Source organism: Artemia franciscana, chromosome 10 (assembly GCF_032884065.1).
Source record: "Artemia franciscana chromosome 10, ASM3288406v1, whole genome shotgun sequence".
In the NCBI taxonomy this organism is placed as follows: domain Eukaryota; kingdom Metazoa; phylum Arthropoda; class Branchiopoda; order Anostraca; family Artemiidae; genus Artemia; species Artemia franciscana.
Window position 1 is genome coordinate 17,327,363 of NC_088872.1, and position 19,479 is coordinate 17,346,841.

The 19,479-nt window shown below is 31.7% G+C and overlaps 1 long non-coding RNA gene across 1 annotated transcript; it reads right to left on the reverse strand.

The window, feature by feature from the left end:
* Positions 1 to 12,644: 12,644 nt before the first annotated feature.
* On the reverse strand, positions 12,645 to 13,985 carry LOC136032390 (uncharacterized). Its single transcript, XR_010618719.1, has 2 exons — positions 13,650 to 13,985; positions 12,645 to 12,919 (listed from the first exon to the last, which is right to left on the reverse strand). It is a non-coding gene; the product is annotated as an uncharacterized LOC136032390 (long non-coding RNA).
* Between the last annotated feature and the right edge of the window lie 5,494 nt (positions 13,986 to 19,479).

Consider the following 19,479-nt stretch of genomic DNA (forward strand, 5'->3'; position numbering starts at 1 on the left):
GAATGTACAAGTTTCACGAAGAGATAAATCAACATGTAACAGATTTCATGAATAAGAAATAAAAATATAGTTTCTATATTCTAAAAAAATTAGATTTCTTGAAGATATAATCCACACGCAACACGTCAACAAAAATCAAAATGCATCATGTTTCACACGGAAAAAACAACAAGCAATATCACTATATATTAATTTTCAAGAAAAATAAATCAACATACAACAAGTTTCACGAAGCAAAATATCAAAATAAATTATATTTCTAAAATAAACTTGCACGCAACAAGATCCTTGAGCAAAACCGGTTTCACGAGGAGAAAAATCAATGTACATGTTTAACAAGTGACGCCAATTTCTAGAAGTCATCAGAAGACACGCTATTGGGAATTTTGCTATTAGTTGAAATTATCGTTTCTAGTGTAAACGGTTATTTTGTAGGAAAATGTCTGAAAGTGCTCTAGGTGTGATAATGCACAGTGGATGTTGTCATATGCTAGCCTTTATGTGCGACAGATTGGGGTTTGACAAGGAATATTGCAATCTAACAATGAAATGGCAAGTTTCAACTGTTCATAATACAAACAAGGGTTATTTTTATCGGAAAATGTGTGAAATTGTTTTAGGTGTAATAATGTACACCAGAGGGTGGTATAGTGTGGCAGAGTGACGTGAATTGGCATGATCTTTCATGTTGAGGGTACTTTCCAAAATACAGTCCGATGGATTTGAAACTTATCGTTAGCAAGAAAGTATCTAGAAAATGTTTTAGGAATGATGAGGGGAGGAATTGCCAGAGGAAGATTAATAGTGTAGTGTGGTGGTGTGATTTGACATGGTGTGTCACGGAGGTTTGGCTTGCGATGACATGAAAAATTGGATGTGATGCATGGTTTTTAACAAGGAAATATCTGGAAAATGTTTTAGGAATGCTGATGGGGTGCTAGAGGGTGCCATAGGTCTTAGTTTGGCACGTATGCGCAATTCGAGAGGGTGTGTCATGCTTAGGGCTTGCGAAAACACTTATCAAAGGGTCTAAAGCTTAATTTTTAACAAGAAAATATCTGAAAAGGTCTTAAAAATGATGAGGGGGTACCAGAGGGCCAATGATAGTACAAAACTATGGTGTGAATTGACGTAGTATATCATGGTGGATGACATGCATGATCCAATGGATTTAATGCATATTTTTAACAGGAAAATATCTGAAAAGTGTCTTAGGAATGATGAAGGGTCCTAAAAGGTGCCAAAGGGCCAGTCATAGTATGGCACGATGGCGTGAATTAGAATGGTGTATCAAGTTGGGGGGGTTGGCTTGCAAAAACATGAATAAATAGATTTAATACATGATTTTTCACTGGGAAATATTCGACAAATGTCTTAGGAATGATGAGGGGGTGCTAAAGGGTGCCAGAAGTGCAGTCAAAGTGTGACGCGGTGGTGTGAATTGACTTGGTGTCTCTCGTACGGAGTGGCTTGCAAAAACATGAAACACTGAATGTAATGCATGATTTTTAACAAGAAAATATCTGGAATATGTTTTAGGAATGATGAGGGGGTGCTAGAGGGAGCCAAAAGGGCATTCATGGTGTGGCATGGTGGCATGAACTGATATGATTTATCAAGGAGGGTTGGGTTGCGAAAGCATGACGCATTGAATTTAAATCTGATTTTTATCATGAAAATGTTGGAAACTATACGGTGCCAGAGGGCCAGTCATAGTGCTATAGAGTGGCAAGCAAACACAAAGTAGAAACAATAGGGAATAATATTTTCAAGACAGTGGGAATCAATTTTGTAGATATTTCGGCCCTATGTCCATAATAATGTTAGAAAAAATCATTAGTTTTTATACTCATATTTTAATGTAAGTTTACATATATATATATATATATATATATATATATATATATATATATATATATATATATATATATATACATATATATATATATAAATAAGTTGTCTGTGTGTGTGTGTGTGTGTGTGTGTGTGTGTGTGTCGAGTGACGTCATGTTTGTGTGTCGACTGACATCATTTTTGTCGACTGACAAAATTAAAGACGGGAACATCGGGACCAAAATGACGACCGGGACACCGGGACATAGGGAATATAAATGACGACCGGGACACTCAAAGAGAAAGCGACCAGGACACAAGGAATGTTCGATTAGCAATCACCATCGACAAAGCACCGGGACACAAATGACGACCGGGACACAGGGAATATAAATGACGACCAGGACACTCAAAGAGAAATTACAGTCTGGGACACCGGGACACAAATGACGACCGGACACAGGGAAACAACAACAAAGGGGACGCCGGGGGCACAGGGAGATACATAAATGACGACGGGGACACAGGGAATGTTCGATTAGCAATCACCATCAACAAAGCTCAAGGGCAGTCATTATAATAATGAGGTATAGATCTGAATACAGATTGTTTTACCCATGGAAAATTATATGTTGCATGTTCAAGAGTCGGTAAACCTGACAATCTATTTATATGCACAGGCAATGGGACAGCCAAGAATGTTGTATATTCGCAAGTTTTACGTAGTTAAAAATATATATATATATATATATATATATATATATATATATATATATATATATATATATATCTATATATATAAAAATAAGTTTTCTGTGGATGTGTCTGTCAGGTGACGTCATGTTTGTGTGTTGACTGACGTCATGAAGTTAGTTGTCGTCATTTTTGTTATGACGGTGACGTCATTAAAGATATTTAAGACATGCGTTCACGTAGAAATCTATTAATGTTTAATTTTAAAATGACTGATGAACTTACAATTGCAACAGCCGAGGAAGATGCTCAAAGAGTTTATGCCAAAAAACTTGCTGCTGATAGAGACAGTCAGAAAAGAAAGCGTGCCGAGGAATCAAAAGAACAGCAAGGAAACAGGCTTGAGGCTGATAGAGAAAGAAAGAACAGAAAGCATGCCGAGGAACTACCAGAGCAACATGAAACCAGACTTGCTGCTAAAAGAGAAAGTGAAAAAAGAAGGCCTGCCGAGGAATCACAAGAACAGCAAGAAATCAGGCTTGCTGCTGATAGAGAAAGTAAGAAAAGAAAGCGTGCTGAGGAATCAGAGCAACCTGAATGTTATCGCCTGGCATTCAGGTACAGCCCAGTCGATGATTATAGCTTGAGTAGATGTGTTCAAATCGGGACTATGTCTAAAATTTGTCTCTATTGCAAGGCCTTGAAATTCAATGGTGAAACAATGGGAATGTGTTTTGCCTCAGGAAAAGTTAAACTTTCTCTATTGGCTACACCACCAGAGCCATTGAAGACTTTCCTTACTGGAACTACGTCAGAATCTAAGCGTTTTATGTCACAAATCAGAAAATATAACTCATGTTTCCAAATGACGTCGTTTGGAGCCCAAATCGAAAACTGATCAATTTATGTCTACTTTCAAAGTAAAAGGGCAAATTTATCATAGAGCAGGGTCCTTTCTACCATTCTCAGGCGAGAATCATAAATTTTTACAATTGTACTTCATCAGTGATAGAAATTCTGAATTGAATGCACGTTGCGGAATTTCTCCCAACGTTGAAAGGACAATCGTTTCCCAATTGCAACATCTTTTCCACGAAAATAATAATTTAATGCATCTGTTCAAAACAGCCATCGATTTGATGCCTACTGATACGCATAAAATGTTATTTCCGCTGACAAAACGCCTCGTGGCCAACATATGCGTAGATACAATACTCCAACTATCGACGAAGTTGCAATCGTTATGGTCGGTGATCAGTTTTTACCTCGATATATTATTCTTCATAAGCGAAACGCTCAGTTGTTAAGAATTGCTGAAACTCATCGATGCTACGATGCCCTACAATATCCTATCATTTTTTGGGATTGAGCCGACGGCTGTCACTTTAATATTAAATTGATGAATCCAGCCACTAACAAAGAAATGAATAAGAAATGCAGTGCAATGCATTATTATTCCTATGGACTAATGATTCGGCAGGATGAAGAAAATTATATTTTAAAATGCCGTCAATTGTTTCACCAATTCGTCGTTGATATGTATGCTAAAATTGAATCAGAACGTTTGCTATATATCCGCCTGAGCGTTGGCAATTGCGTCGTCCGGAATAGCCGCAACATTGCTGCCTGGTGGAAGAACGGCTCATTCCGCTTTGAAATTGCCTCTGAATTTGCATTCTACAGAAACTACCACGTGCAATATTTCCAAATCATCTGGGATGGGTAAAGTATTGCAGTAATGCAAACTTATTATTTGGGATGAGTGCACAATGGCACACAAAAAATCGCTCGAGACTCTGGATCAATGCTTGAAAGATTTGCGAGGGAAGTCGAAACCCTTTGGCAGGACATTAATATTGCTTGCGGGAGATTTCAGGCAAACATTACCTATAATACCTAGATCAATTCCTGCAGACGAAATGAATGCTTGCCTTAAAAATTCTAATTTATGGGCACACGTAAAAACATTAAAATTAACTACAAATATGCGTGTCCGATTGCAAAACGATGACTCTGGTCAAACATTTTTTCAAATCAATTGCTGGCAATTGGAAACGGAAAGCTCCCAGTAGACTCAATTTCAGGACGTATACAACTACCTGCTGATTTCTGTAATTTAGTGACGTCCAAAAATGAATTGATTGAGAAAGTATTTCCGAATATTCTAAAAAATTATAAAAATAATAAATGGCTAAGTGAAAGAGTGATTCTCGCACCCAAAAATATAGACGACCACGAAATCAACAATATTGTCTTGACCAAGATCCGAGACCAGGCAGTCCTTTACAAGTCAGTCGACACAGTTTTGGAACCAAATGAAGCGGTTAATTATCCATCTGAATTTTTAAATTTCATAGATCTTTCTGGGTTTCCACCACACGTGCTACAACTAAAAATAGGTGTACCATTAATACTTTTAAGAAATATCAACCCACGAAAGCTTTGCGATGGCACGCGACTTGCCGTAAAAAAAAAACAATGGAAAACCTAATAGAGGCCACAATCTTGACAGGGCCTTTTGAGGGTGAGGCTGTTCTTGTTCCTCGCATTCCCATGATTCCAACGGATCTGCCTTTTCAATATAAAAGATTGCAATTCCCAATTCGATTAGTATTTGCAATCACCATTAACAAAGCTCAAGGTCAATCATTAGAAAAATGTGGTATAGATCTTAATACTGATTGTTTTTCCCATGGACAATTGTACGTTGCATGTTCGAGGGTCGGTAAACCTGACAATCTATTTATATGCAGCGACAATTGGACAGCGAAGAATGTTGTATATTCGCAGGTTTTACGCAGTTAATTTGTATTGTATCTATCTATCTATCTATCTATATAAAAACGAGTTGTGTGTATGCATGTTTGTTTGTTTGTAAAGAGGGCGTTTGCATATGACGTCATTATTAGTACATACGGCTTTGTATATGCACAGACAATGGGAAAGCCAAGAATGTTGTATATTCGCAATTTTTACGTAGTTTGAAACACATATATAAATCTATCTATATTCACAAGTGGGACACAGGGACACAACTACAATGGCGTGTAACTAATATGGCGCGTAACGACTTACGCGCGCAGGGGGGTTTGGGGGGCGCGGGGGTTTGGGGGGCGCGAAGCGCCCCACCAACAGCTAGTATACATATATATATATATATATATATATATATATATATATATATATATATATATATATATATATATATATATATATATATATATATATATATATATATATATATATATATATATATTCCTCGGCAGGCCTTCTGTTTTCACTTTCTCTTTTAGCAGCAAGTCTGGTTTCATGTTGCTCTGGTAGTTCCTCGGCATGCTTTCTGTTCTTTCTTTCTCTATCAGCCTCAAGCCTGTTTCCTTGCTGTTCTTTTGATTCCTCGGCACGCTTTCTTTTCTGACTGTCTCTATCAGCAGCGAGTTTTTTGGCATAAACTCTTTGAGCATCTTCCTCGGCTTTTGCCATTGTAAGTTCATCAGTCATTTTAAAATTAAACATTAATAGATTTCTACGTGAACGCATGTCTTAAATATCTTTAATGACGTCACCGTCATAACAAAAATGACGACAACTAACTATATGACGTCAGTCAACACACAAACATGACGTCACCTGACAGACACATCCACAGAAAACTTATTTTTATATATATAGATATATATACATATATATATATATATATACTAGCTGTTGGGGTGGCGCTTCGCGCCACCCCAACACCTAGTTGGTGGGGGCGCTTCGCGCCCCCCCCCAAGCCCCCCCGCGCGCGTAAGTCGTTACGCGCCATAATAGTTACGCGCCATTGTAGTTGTGTCCCTATGTCCCACCTGTGAATATAGATAGATATATATATATATATATATATATATATATATATATATATATATATATATATATATATATATATATATATATATATATATGGTTTTAACTACGTAAAACTTGCGAATATACAACATTCTTTGCTGTCCCATTGTCTTTGCATATAAATAGATTGTCAGGTTTACCGACTCTTGAACATGCAACATATAATGGTCCATGGGAAAACAATCTGTATTCAGATCTATACCTCATGATTCTAATGATTGCCCTTGAGCTTTGTTGCTGGTGATTACTAATCGACCATTCCCTGTCCCGGTGTCTCGGTCGTCATTTATATCCCCCTGTTTCCCCCGGTGTCCCCGTTGTAGTTGTGTCCCTGTGTCCCAGTCGTCATTTATATTCCCTGTGTCCCGGTCGTCATTTGTATCCCGGTGTCCCGGTCTGTATATACATTCGTTTTTTAGTTTTGTTTTTCTCCTTTATTTTTTTCCTTTTTTTTTCTTTTTTAGTTTATTTAGATTTTTAGATTTTTTAGTTTTTTTTATTTGTTTTTAGTTTTTTTTTCTTTTTAGTTTTTTTGTAGTTTTTACCTTCTTTTTAGTTTTGTTAGTTTTTTTTTTACTTATGTCCTGGTCGTCATTTATACTCCCTGTGTCCCGGTGCTTTGTTGATTGCTAATCGAACATTCCTTTTGTCCTTTTTTTCTTTTTAGTTTTGTATTGGTTTTTACCTTTATTTTAGCTTATTTTTCAGTTTTTCCCTTTTTTTTAGTTTTTTTTTATTTTTTATTTTTTTTCGTTTTTTACCTTTTTTTAGTTTTTTTAGTTTTTTTAGTTTTTTAGCTTTTTTACTTTTTTTATTAGTTTTTAGTTTTTTTTGTAGTTTTTGCCTTTTTTTAAGTTTTGTTTTTCTCCTTTATTTTTTTCCTTTTTTTTTCTTTTTTAGTTTATTTAGATTTTTAGATTTTTTAGTTCTTTTATTAGTTTTTAGTTTTTTTTTCTTTTTAGTTTTTTGTAGTTTTTACCTTCTTTTTAGTTTTGTTAGTTTTTTTTTTTACTTATGTCCTGGTCGTCATTTATACTCCCTGTGTCCCGGTGCTTTGTTGATTGCTAATCGAACATTCCTTTTGTCCTGGTCGCTTTCTCTTTGAGTGTCGTCATTTATTTTTTTCTTTTTTAGTTCTTTTAGTTTTTACCTTTTTTAGTTTTTTTTAGTTTTTTAGATGAAAATTTTTTTTAGTTTTTTCCTTTTTTTCTTTTTAGTTTTTTATTGGTTTTTACCTTTATTTTAGCTTATTTTTCAGTTTTTTCCTTTTTTTTAGTTTTTTTTTATTTTTTATTTTTTTTTAGTTTTTTACCTTTTTTTAGTTTTTTTAGTTTTTTTAGTTTTTTAGCTTTTTTACTTTTTTTATTAGTTTTTAGTTTTTTTTGTAGTTTTTGCCTTTTTTTAGTTTTTTCAGTTTTTTTTAGTTTTTTATTGGTTTTTACCTTTATTTTAGCTTATTTCTCAGTTTTTTCCTTTTTTTTAGTTTTTTTTAGTTTTTAGTTTTTTTTAGTTTTTTACCTTTTTTTAGTTTTTTTAGTTTTTTTAGTTTTTTAGCTTTTTTATTTTTTTTATTAGTTTTTAGTTTTTTTTGTAGTTTTTGCCTTTTTTTTAGTTTTTTTAGTTTTTTAGCTTTTTTATTAGTTTTTCGTTTTTTTTGTAGTTTTTGCCTTTTTTAGTTTTTTTAGTTTTTTAGCTTTTTTATTTTTTTTTATTAGTTTTTAGTTTTTTTTGTAGTTTTTGCCTTTTTTTTAGTTTTTTCAGTTTTGACGTCACCTGATCCAGTTTTTTCAGGTGACGTCACCTGATCCATCCACAGATCCACACACAGACAACTATATATATATATATATATATATATATATATATATATATATATATATATATATATATATATATATATATATATATATATATATATATATATATATATATATATATATATATATATATATATATATATATATATATATATATATATATATATATATATATATATATATATATATACATATATATCTAACTACGTAAAACTTGCGAATATACAACATTCTTGGCTGTCCCATTGCCTGTGCATATAAATAGATTGTCAGGTTTACCGACTCTTGAACATGCAACATATAATTTTCCATGGGTAAAACAATCTGTATTCAGATCTATACCTCATTATTCTAATGATTGCCCTTGAGCTTTGTTGATGGTGATTGCTAATCGAACATTCCCTGTGTCCCCGTCGTCATTTATATATCTCCCTGTGCCCCCGGTGTCCCCTTTGTTGTTGTTTCCCTGTGTCCGGTCGTCATTTGTGTCCCGGTGTCCCAGACTTTAATGTCTCTTTGAGTGTCCTGGTCGTCATTTATATTCCCTGTGTCCCGGTCGTCATTTCTCTCCCGGTGCTTTGTCGATGGTGATTGCTAATAGAACATTCCTTGTGTCCTGGTCGTCATTTATATTCCCTATGTCCCGGTGTCCCGGTCGTCATTTTGGTCCCGATGTCCCGGTGTCCCGGTCGTCATTTTGGTCCCGATGTCCCGGTCTTTAATTTCGTCAGTCGACAAAAATGACGTCAGTCGACACACAAACATGACGTCACTCGACACACACACACACACACACACACACAGACAACTTATTTATATATATATACTAGCTGTTGGGGTGGCGCTTCGCGCCACCCCAACACCTAGTTGGTGGGGGCGCTTCGCGCCCCCCCAAGCCCCCCCGCGCGCGTAAGTCGTTACGCGCCATAATAGTTACGCGCCATTGTAGTTGTGTCCCTATGTCCCACCTGTGAATATAGATAGATATATATATATATATATATATATATATATATATATATATATATATATATATATATGGTTTTAACTACGTAAAACTTGCGAATATACAACATTCTTTGCTGTCCCATTGTCTTTGCATATAAATAGATTGTCAGGTTTACCGACTCTTGAACATGCAACATATAATGGTCCATGGGAAAACAATCTGTATTCAGATCTATACCTCATGATTCTAATGATTGCCCTTGAGCTTTGTTGATGGTGATTGCTAATCGACCATTCCCTGTCCCAGTGTCCCGGTCGTCATTTACATCCCCCTGTTTCCCCCGGTGTCCCCGTTGTAGTTGTGTCCCTGTGTCCCGGTCGTCATTTATATTCCCTGTGTCCCGGTCGTCATTTGTATCCCGGTGTCCCGGTCTGTATATACATTCGTTTTTTAGTTTTGTTTTTCTCCTTTATTTTTTTCCTTTTTTTTTCTTTTTTAGCTTATTTAGATTTTTAGATTTTTTAGTTTTTTTATTAGTTTTTAGTTTTTTTTTCTTTTTAGTTTTTTTGTCCCGGTCGTCATTTATATCCCCCTGTTTCCCCCGGTGTCCCCGTTGTAGTTGTGTCCCTGTGTCCCGGTCGTCATTTATATTCCCTGTGTCCCGGTCGTCATTTGTATCCCGGTGTACCGGTCTGTATATACATTCGTTTTTTAGTTTTGTTTTTCTCCTTTATTTTTTTCCTTTTTTTTCTTTTTTAGTTTATTTAGATTTTTAGATTTTTTATTTTTTTTATTAGTTTTTAGTTTTTTTTTTTTTTTAGTTTTTTTGTAGTTTTTACCTTCTTTTTAGTTTTGTTAATTTTTTTTTTTACTTATGTCCTGGTCGTCATTTATACTCCCTGTGTCCCGGTGCTTTGTTGATTGCTAATCGAACATTCCTTTTGTCCTGGTCGCTTTCTCTTTGAGTGTCGTCATTTATTTTTTTCTTTTTTAGTTCTTTTAGTTTTTACCTTTTTTAGTTTTTTTTAGTTTTTTAGATGAAAATTTTTTTTAGTTTTTTCCTTTTTTTCTTTTTAGTTTTTTATTGGTTTTTACCTTTATGTTAGCTTATTTTTCAGTTTTTTCCTTTTTTTTATTTTTTTTTTATTTTTTATTTTTTTTAGTTTTTTACCTTTTTTAGTTTTTTTTAGTTTTTTTAGTTTTTTTAGTTTTTTAGCTTTTTTACTTTTTTTATTAGTTTTTAGTTTTTTTGTAGTTTTTGCCTTTTTTTAGTTTTTTCAGTTTTTTTTTAGTTTTTTATTGGTTTTTACCTTTATTTTAGCTTATTTTTCAGTTTTTTCCTTTTTTTTAGTTTTTTTTAGTTTTTAGTTTTTTTAGTTTTTTACCTTTTTTTTAGTTTTTTTAGTTTTTTTAAGTTTTTTAGCTTTTTTATTTTTTTTATTAGTTTTTAGTTTTTTTGTAGTTTTTGCCTTTTTTTTAGTTTTTTTTAGTTTTTTAGCTTTTTTATTAGTTTTTAGTTTTTTTTGTAGTTTTTGCCTTTTTTTAGTTTTTTTAGTTTTTTAGCTTTTTTATTTTTTTTATTAGTTTTTAGTTTTTTTTGTAGTTTTTGCCTTTTTTTAGTTTTTTCAGTTTTGACGTCACCTGATCCAGTTTTTTCAGGTGACGTCACCTGATCCACGATCCACAGATCCACAGACAACTTATTTTTATATATATAGATAGTTTTTTTTTTTTACTTATGTCCTGGTCGTCATTTATACTCCCTGTGTCCCGGTGCTTTGTTGATTGCTAATCGAACATTGCTTTTGTCCTGGTCGCTTTCTCTTTGAGTTTCGTCATTTATTTTTTTCTTTTTTAGTTTTAGTTTTTACCTTTTTTAGTTTTTTTTAGTTTTTTAGATGAATTTTTTTTTTAGTTTTTTCCTTTTTTCTTTTTAGTTTTTTATTGGTTTTTACCTTTATTTTAGCTTATTTTTCAGTTTTTTCCTTTTTTTTAGTTTTTTTTTTATTTTTTATTTTTTTTAGTTTTTTACCTTTTTTTTAGTTTTTTTAGTTTTTTTAGTTTATTAGCTTTTTTACTTTTTTTATTAGTTTTTAGTTTTTTTTGTAGTTTTTGCCTTTTTTTAGTTTTTTCAGTTTTTTTTTAGTTTTTTATTGGTTTTTACCTTTATTTTAGCTTATTTTTCAGTTTTTTCCTTTTTTTTAGTTTTTTTTAGTTTTTAGTTTTTTTAGTTTTTTACCTTTTTTTATTTTTTTTAGTTTTTTTAGTTTTTTAGCTTTTTTATTTTTTTTATTAGTTTTTATTTTTTTTTGTAGTTTTTGCCTTTTTTTAGTTTTTTTAGTTTTTTAGCTTTTTTATTAGTTTTTAGTTTTTTTTGTAGTTTTTGCCTTTTTTTAGTTTTTTTAGTTTTTTAGCTTTTTTATTTTTTTTATTAGTTTTTAGTTTTTTTTGTAGTTTTTGCCTTTTTTTAGTTTTTTCAGTTTTGACGTCACCTGATCCAGTTTTTTCAGGTGACGTCACCTGATCCATCCATCCACAGACAGACAGACAACTTATTTTTATATAGATAGATATATATATATATATATATATATATATATATATATATATATATATATATATATATATATATATATATATATATATATATATATATATATATGTATATATATATATATATATATATATATACTAGCTGTTGGGGTGGCGCTTCGCGCCACCCCAACACCTAGTTGGTGGGGGCGCTTCGCCCCCCCCCAAGCCCCCCCGCGCGCGTAAGTCGTTACGCGCCATAATAGTTACGCGCCATTGTAGTTGTGTCCCTATGTCCCACCTGTGAATATAGATATATATATATATATATATATATATATATATATATATATATATATATATATATATATATATATATATATATATATATATATATGGTTTTAACTACGTAAAACTTGCGAATATACAACATTCTTTGCTGTCCCATTGTCTTTGCATATAAATAGATTGTCAGGTTTACCGACTCTTGAACATGCAACATATAATGGTCCATGGGAAAACAATCTGTATTCAGATCTATACCTCATGATTCTAATGATTGCCCTTGAGCTTTGTTGATGGTGATTGCTAATCGACCATTCCCTGTCCCGGTGTCCCGGTCGTCATTTATATCCCCCTGTTTCCCCCGGTGTCCCCGTTGTAGTTGTGTCCATGTGTCCCGGTCGTCATTTATATTCCCTGTGTCCCGGTCGTCATTTGTATCCTGGTGTCCCGGTCTGTATATACATTCGTTTTTTAGTTTTGTTTTTCTCCTTTATTTTTTTCCTTTTTTTTTCTTTTTTAGTTTATTTAGATTTTTCGATTTTTTAGTTTTTTTATTAGTTTTTAGTTTTTTTTTCTTTTTAGTTTTTTTGTAGTTTTTACCTTCTTTTTAGTTTTGTTAGTTTTTTTTTTTACTTATGTCCTGGTCGTCATTTATACTCCCTGTGTCCCGGTGCTTTGTTGATTGCTAATCGAACATTCCTTTTGTCCTGGTCGCTTTCTCTTTGAGTGTCGTCATTTATTTTTTTCTTTTTTAGTTCTTTTAGTTTTTACCTTTTTTAGTTTTTTTTAGTTTTTTAGATGAAAATTTTTTTTAGTTTTTTCCTTTTTAGTTTTTTATTGGTTTTTACCTTTATTTTAGCTTATTTTTCAGTTTTTTCCTTTTTTTTAGTTTTTTTTTTATTTTTTATTTTTTTTAGTTTTTTACCTTTTTTTATTTTTTTTATTTTTTTAGTTTTTTAGCTTTTTTACTTTTTTTATTAGTTTTTAGTTTTTTTTGTAGTTTTTGCCTTTTTTTAGTTTTTTCAGTTTTTTTTTTAGTTTTTTATTGGTTTTTACCTTTATTTTAGCTTATTTTTCAGTTTTTTCCTTTTTTTTAGTTTTTTTTAGTTTTTTTTAGTTTTTTTAGTTTTTTACCTTTTTTTAGTTTTTAAGTTTTTTTAGTTTTTTAGCTTTTTTATTTTTTTTATTAGTTTTTAGTTTTTTTTGTAGTTTTTGCCTTTTTTTAGTTTTTTTAGTTTTTTAGCTTTTTTATTAGTTTTTAGTTTTTTTGTAGTTTTTGCCTTTTTTTAGTTTTTTTCTTTTTAGTTTTTTTGTAGTTTTTACCTTCTTTTTAGTTTTGTTAGTTTTTTTTTTTACTTATGTCCTGGTCGTCATTTATACTCCCTGTGTCCCGGTGCTTTGTTGATTGCTAATCGAACATTCCTTTTGTCCTGGTCGCTTTCTCTTTGAGTGTCGTCATTTATTTTTTTCTTTTTTAGTTCTTTTAGTTTTTACCTTTTTTAGTTTTTTTTTAGTTTTTTAGATGAAAATTTTTTTTAGTTTTTTCCTTTTTTTCTTTTTAGTTTTTTATTGGTTTTTACCTTTATTTCAGCTTATTTTTCAGTTTTTTCCTTTTTTTTATTTTTTTTTATTTTTTATTTTTTTTAGTTTTTTACCTTTTTTTTAGTTTTTTTAGTTTTTTTAGTTTTTTAGCTTTTTTATTTTTTTTATTAGTTTTTAGTTTTTTTTGTAGTTTTTGCCTTTTTTTAGTTTTTTTGTAGTTTTTGCCTTTTTTTAGTTTTTTTAGTTTTTTAGCTTTTTTATTATTTTTTAGTTTTTTTTGTAGTTTTTGCCTTTTTTTTAGTTTTTTTAGTTTTTTAGCTTTTTTATTTTTTTTATTAGTTTTTAGTTTTTTTTGTAGTTTTTGCCTTTTTTTAGTTTTTTCAGTTTTGACGTCACCTGATCCAGTTTTTTCAGGTGACGTCACCTGATCCACAGATCCACAGATCCACACACAGACAACTATATATATATATATATATATATATATATATATATATATATATATATATATATATATATATATATATATATATATATATATATATATATATATATATATATATATATATATATATATATATATATATATATATATATATATATATATATATATATATATATATATATATATATATATATATATATATATATATATATATATATATATATATATATATATATATATATATATATATATATATATATATATATATATATATATATATATATATATATATATATATATATATATATATATATATATATATATATATATATATATATATATATATATATATATATATAGGTAAACTTACATTAAAATATGAGTATAAAAACTAATGATTTTTTCTAACATTATTATGGACATAGGGCCGAAATATCTACTGAATTGATTCCCACTGTCTTGAAAATATTATTCCCTATTGTTTCTACTTTGTGTTTGCTTGCCACTCTATAGCACTATGACTGGCCCTCTGGCATCGTATAGTTTCCAACATTTTCATGATAAAAATCAGATTTAAATTCAATGCGTCATGCTTTCGTAACCCAACCCTCCTTGATAAATCATATCAGTTCATGCCACCATGCCACACCATGAATGCCCTTTTGGCTCCCTCTAGCACCCCCTCATCATTCCTAAAACATATTCCAGATATTTTCTTGTTAAAAATCATGCATTACATTCAGTATTTCATGTTTTTGCAAGCCACTCCGTACGAGAGACACCAAGTCAATTCAACCACCGCGTCACACTTTGACTGCACTTCTGGCACCCTTTAGCACCCCCTCATCATTCCTAAGACATTTGTCGAATATTTCCCAGTGAAAAATCATGTATTAAATCTATTTATTCATGTTTTTGCAAGCCACCCCCCCAACTTGATACACCATTCTAATTCACGCCATCGTGCCATACTATGACTGGCCCTTTGGCACCTTTTAGGACCCTTCATCATTCCTAAGACACTTTTCAGATATTTTCCTGTTAAAAATATGCATTAAATCCATTGGATCATGCATGTCATCCACCATGATATACTACGTCAATTCACACCATAGTTTTGTACTATCATTGGCCCTCTGGTACCCCCTCATCATTTTTAAGACCTTTTCAGATATTTCCTTGTTAAAAATTATGCTTTAGACCCTTTGATAAGTGTTTTCGCAAGCCCTAAGCATGAGACACCCTCTCGAATTGCGCATACGTGCCACACTAAGACCTATGGCACCCTCTAGCACCCCATCAGCATTCCTAAAACATTTTCCAGATATTTCCTTGTTAAAAACCATGCATCACATCCAATTTTTCATGTCATCGCAAGCCAAACCTCCGTGACACACCATGTCAAATCACACCACCACACAACACTATTAATCTTCCTCTGGCAACCCCTCCCCTCATCATTCCTAAAACATTTTCTAGATACTTTCTTGCTAACGATAAGTTTCAAATCCATCGGACTGTATTTTGGAAAGTACCCTCAACATGAAAGATCATGCCAATTCACGTCACTCTGCCACACTATACCACCCTCTGGTGTACATTATTACACCTAAAACAATTTCACACATTTTCCGATAAAAATAACCCTTGTTTGTATTATGAACAGTTGAAACTTGCCATTTCATTGTTAGATTGCAATATTCTTTGTCAAACCCCAATCTTTCGCACATAAAGGCTAGCATATGACAACATCCACTGTGCATTATCACACCTAGAGCACTTTCAGACATTTTCCTACAAAATAACCGTTTACACTAGAAACGATAATTTCAACTAATAGCAAAATTCCCAATAGCGTGTCTTCTGATGACTTCTAGAAATTGGCGTCACTTGTTAAACATGTACATTGATTTTTCTCCTAGTGAAACCGGTTTTGCTCAAGGATCTTGTTGCGTGCAAGTTTATTTTAGAAATATAATTTATTTTGATATTTTGCTTCGTGAAACTTGTTGTATGTTGATTTATTTTTCTTGAAAATTAATATATAGTGATATGTTTCTTCACGAAACTTGTTGCTTGTTGTTTTTTCCGTGTGAAACATGATGCATGTTGATTTTTGTTGACGTGTTGCGTGTGGATTATATCTTCAAGAAATCTAATTTTTTTAGAATATAGAAACTATATTTTTATTTCTTATTCATGAAATCTGTTAAATGTTGATTTATCTCTTCGTGAAACTTGTACATTCATTTTTTCCTCGGGAAACCGGTTTTGTTCGTGAAACTTGTTGCGTGCTTATTTTTGTTCCTGAAATTTAATTTAACTTGATATTTTTCTTCGTGAAACTTGTCTTATGTTGGTTTATAATTTCGTGAAACTTATTGTGTCAGGAATTTTTCTTCATGGAAAATGATGCCTGCTGGTTTTCCTTCGGGAAACATTTGATACATGCTGATTTTTTTCGTGAAACTTATTGCATGTGGACTATTTCTCGGTGAAACTTAATACATTTTGATTTATCCCTTCGAGAAACTTGTTATGATTTTATTTCTTCTTCATGAGACTTGTTGCATGTTGATTTTTCTCCTCGTGAAACTTGTACTTAAATTTGTCTCCTCGTGAACCAGTTTTTGTTCAAGGAAAAGGTTGCGTGTTGATTTTAGTTCGTGAAGCTTAATCTTTGCTGATTTTTTTTCCTCGTGGAACTTCTTGTATTTCGATTTATTCTTCCGTGAAACTTAATTTATCATGATACTTTTCTTTGTGAAACTTATTGTATTTAGTTTTTTCTTGGTAAAACATGATGTATGTTGATTTTTGTTCGTTAAACGCGCTGTATGTCGATTATTTCTTCAAGAAACTTAATGTATCTTGATTTATGTCTTCAAGGATCTTGATATATTTATTTTTCACAAAACTTGTTGCATGCTGCTTTTTCTCTTCGTGAAACTTGTAAATTGATTTTTCTCGCCGTGAAACCGATTATGTTCGTGGAGCTTGTTGCGTGCTGATTTTTCTTTGTGAAGCTTCATTTGTCTTGATATTTTTCTTCATGAAACTTCTTGTATGTTAATTTATTCTTTCATTAAACTTGCTTTATTCGGATTTTTTTCTTCGTGGAAAATGATGCCGATATGTTTTTTTCCAGAAACATGATGCATGCTGATTTTGTTTGTGAAACTTGTTGCGTTTGGATTATTTCTTCAAGAAACTTAATATATCTTGATTTTCGCCTTTAAGAGACTTGTTATATTTTTATTTCTTCTTCATGAGACTTATTGCATGTTGATTTTCTTTTCGTGAAACTTGTACATTGATTTTTCTTGTTGGGAAACCGTTTTTGTTTAAGGAGCTTGTTGCGTGCTGATTTCTGTTCCTGAAACTTGATTTATTTTTATATTTTTGTTCGTGAAAGTTGTTGTATGTTGTTGTATTCTTTCATGAAAATTAATTCATCATGATATATTTTCGTCGTGAAACTTATTGCATGTTTATTTTTGTTCGTTAAACTTTATTACACGCAGATCATTCCTTCAAGAAACTTGTATCTTGAGTTATACCATCGAGAAACTTTTTATATTTTTTTTTCATCGTGAAACTTGTTGCATGATGATTTTCTCTTTGGGAAACTATTTGAAACATTGAGTTTTCTCCACGCGAAACTGGTTTTGTTCGTGGAACTTAATTTATCTTGATATTTTTCTTCCTGAAAGTTTTTATACTTGTCTATTCTGTAGTGAAACTTAATTTACCATGATATTTTTCTAAATGGAACCTGTTGCATGTTGGCTTTTTCGTATGAAAACATGATGCAAACTGATTATTGTTCGTGAACCCTGCTGCTTTCGGGTTATTTCTTCAAAACTTTACGTATCCTGATTCATGTCTTTGAGAAACTTGTTATATTTTAATTTCTTCTTCATGAAACTTGTTTGCTGTTGATTTTCCTCTTTGTGAGACTTGTACTTTGATCTTCCTCCTCATGAAACAGACTCCTTTCGCGGAACTTGTTGTGTGCTGATTTTGGTTCGTGAAGCTTAATTTATCTTGGTATTTTTCCTCGTGATAGTTCTTGTATGTTGATTTATTCATTCGTGGAAGTTAATTTATCATGATCCTTTTTTTCGTGAAACTTATTACGTTTTGGCTCGGGGAGCCTGCTGCATGCTGATTTTTGTTTGTGAAGCTTAATTTATCTTGATGTTTTTCTTCGTGAAACTTCTTGTGTGGTGATTTATTCTTTCGTGAAACTTGCTTTATCTCGATTTTTTTTTCTTCGTGGAAAATGATGCATTTGGTTTTTCTTTGGGAAACATGATGCACGCTGATTTTTGTTCATGAAACTTGTTGCATGTGGACTATTTCTTCAAAAAACTTAATATATCTTCATTTATGCCTTTGAGAAACTTGTCATGTTTTTATTTCTCCTCCATGAGACTTGTTGCATGTTGATTTTTCTCCTAGTAAAACTTGTACATTGATTTTTCTCCCCGTGTAACCGGTTTTGTTCAAGGAACTTTTTGCGTGTTGATTTTTGTTCTAAACTTAATTTATCTTTATATTTCTCTTCGTGAAAGTTGTTGCATGTTCTTTTATTCTTTCATAAAACTTAATTTATCATGATATTTTTCATCATGAAACTTGTTGCATGTTGGTTTTTTCTTCATGAAACATGGTCCATGCTGATTTTTTGTTCGTGGCATTTGTTCGACGAATAAAACCTGTTTCACAAGGGGGAAAATTAAGCTTCACGAACAAAAATCTGCACGCAACAAGCTCCACGAACAAAATCGGTTTCACGGGGAGGAAAATCAATCAACAATTTTCACGAAGAGGAAAATCAATATGTAGCCTATTTTGTGAAGAAGAAATAAAAATATATATCAGATTTCTTGAAGACATGAATCAGGATACAATAAGCTTCTTAAAGAAATAATCCACCGGCAACAAGTTTCACAAAAAAAATATGATAATAAATTAGCTTTCAGGAACAAAGCTTGCGTCACAAGGAGAAAAATCAATGCACAAGTTTTAGGAAGAGACAAATCAACATGCAACTAATTTTACGAAGAAGAAATAAAAATGTAATAAGATTTTCAAGGACATAATTCAAGATACATTAGGCTTCTTAAAGAAATAATCCCCATGCAACAAGTTTCACGAACAACATGCATAATCTTTCACAAAGAGAAAATCAACATGCAACAAGTTTAACGAAGAAAAAAAATCATGATAAATTAAGTTTCAATTAAAAAAAAAATATCAACATACAACAAGTTTCAGGAATAATTTCTCTTCATTTCGTGTTTTAATGCTACCCCTTACTTTCAGCTGAAAAACTTGTTTTTTTCTCAATTAAATCACACTACAAAGCCGCATAAGGCAGACACAGCAGCACATTTACCGTCAAGACAGTCGCTCGTTGAGCGCCTTACGACAGGTAGGCTTGAATCCTAGTAAAATATTATTTTTCTACAAACAATGCAATTGCTTTTCAG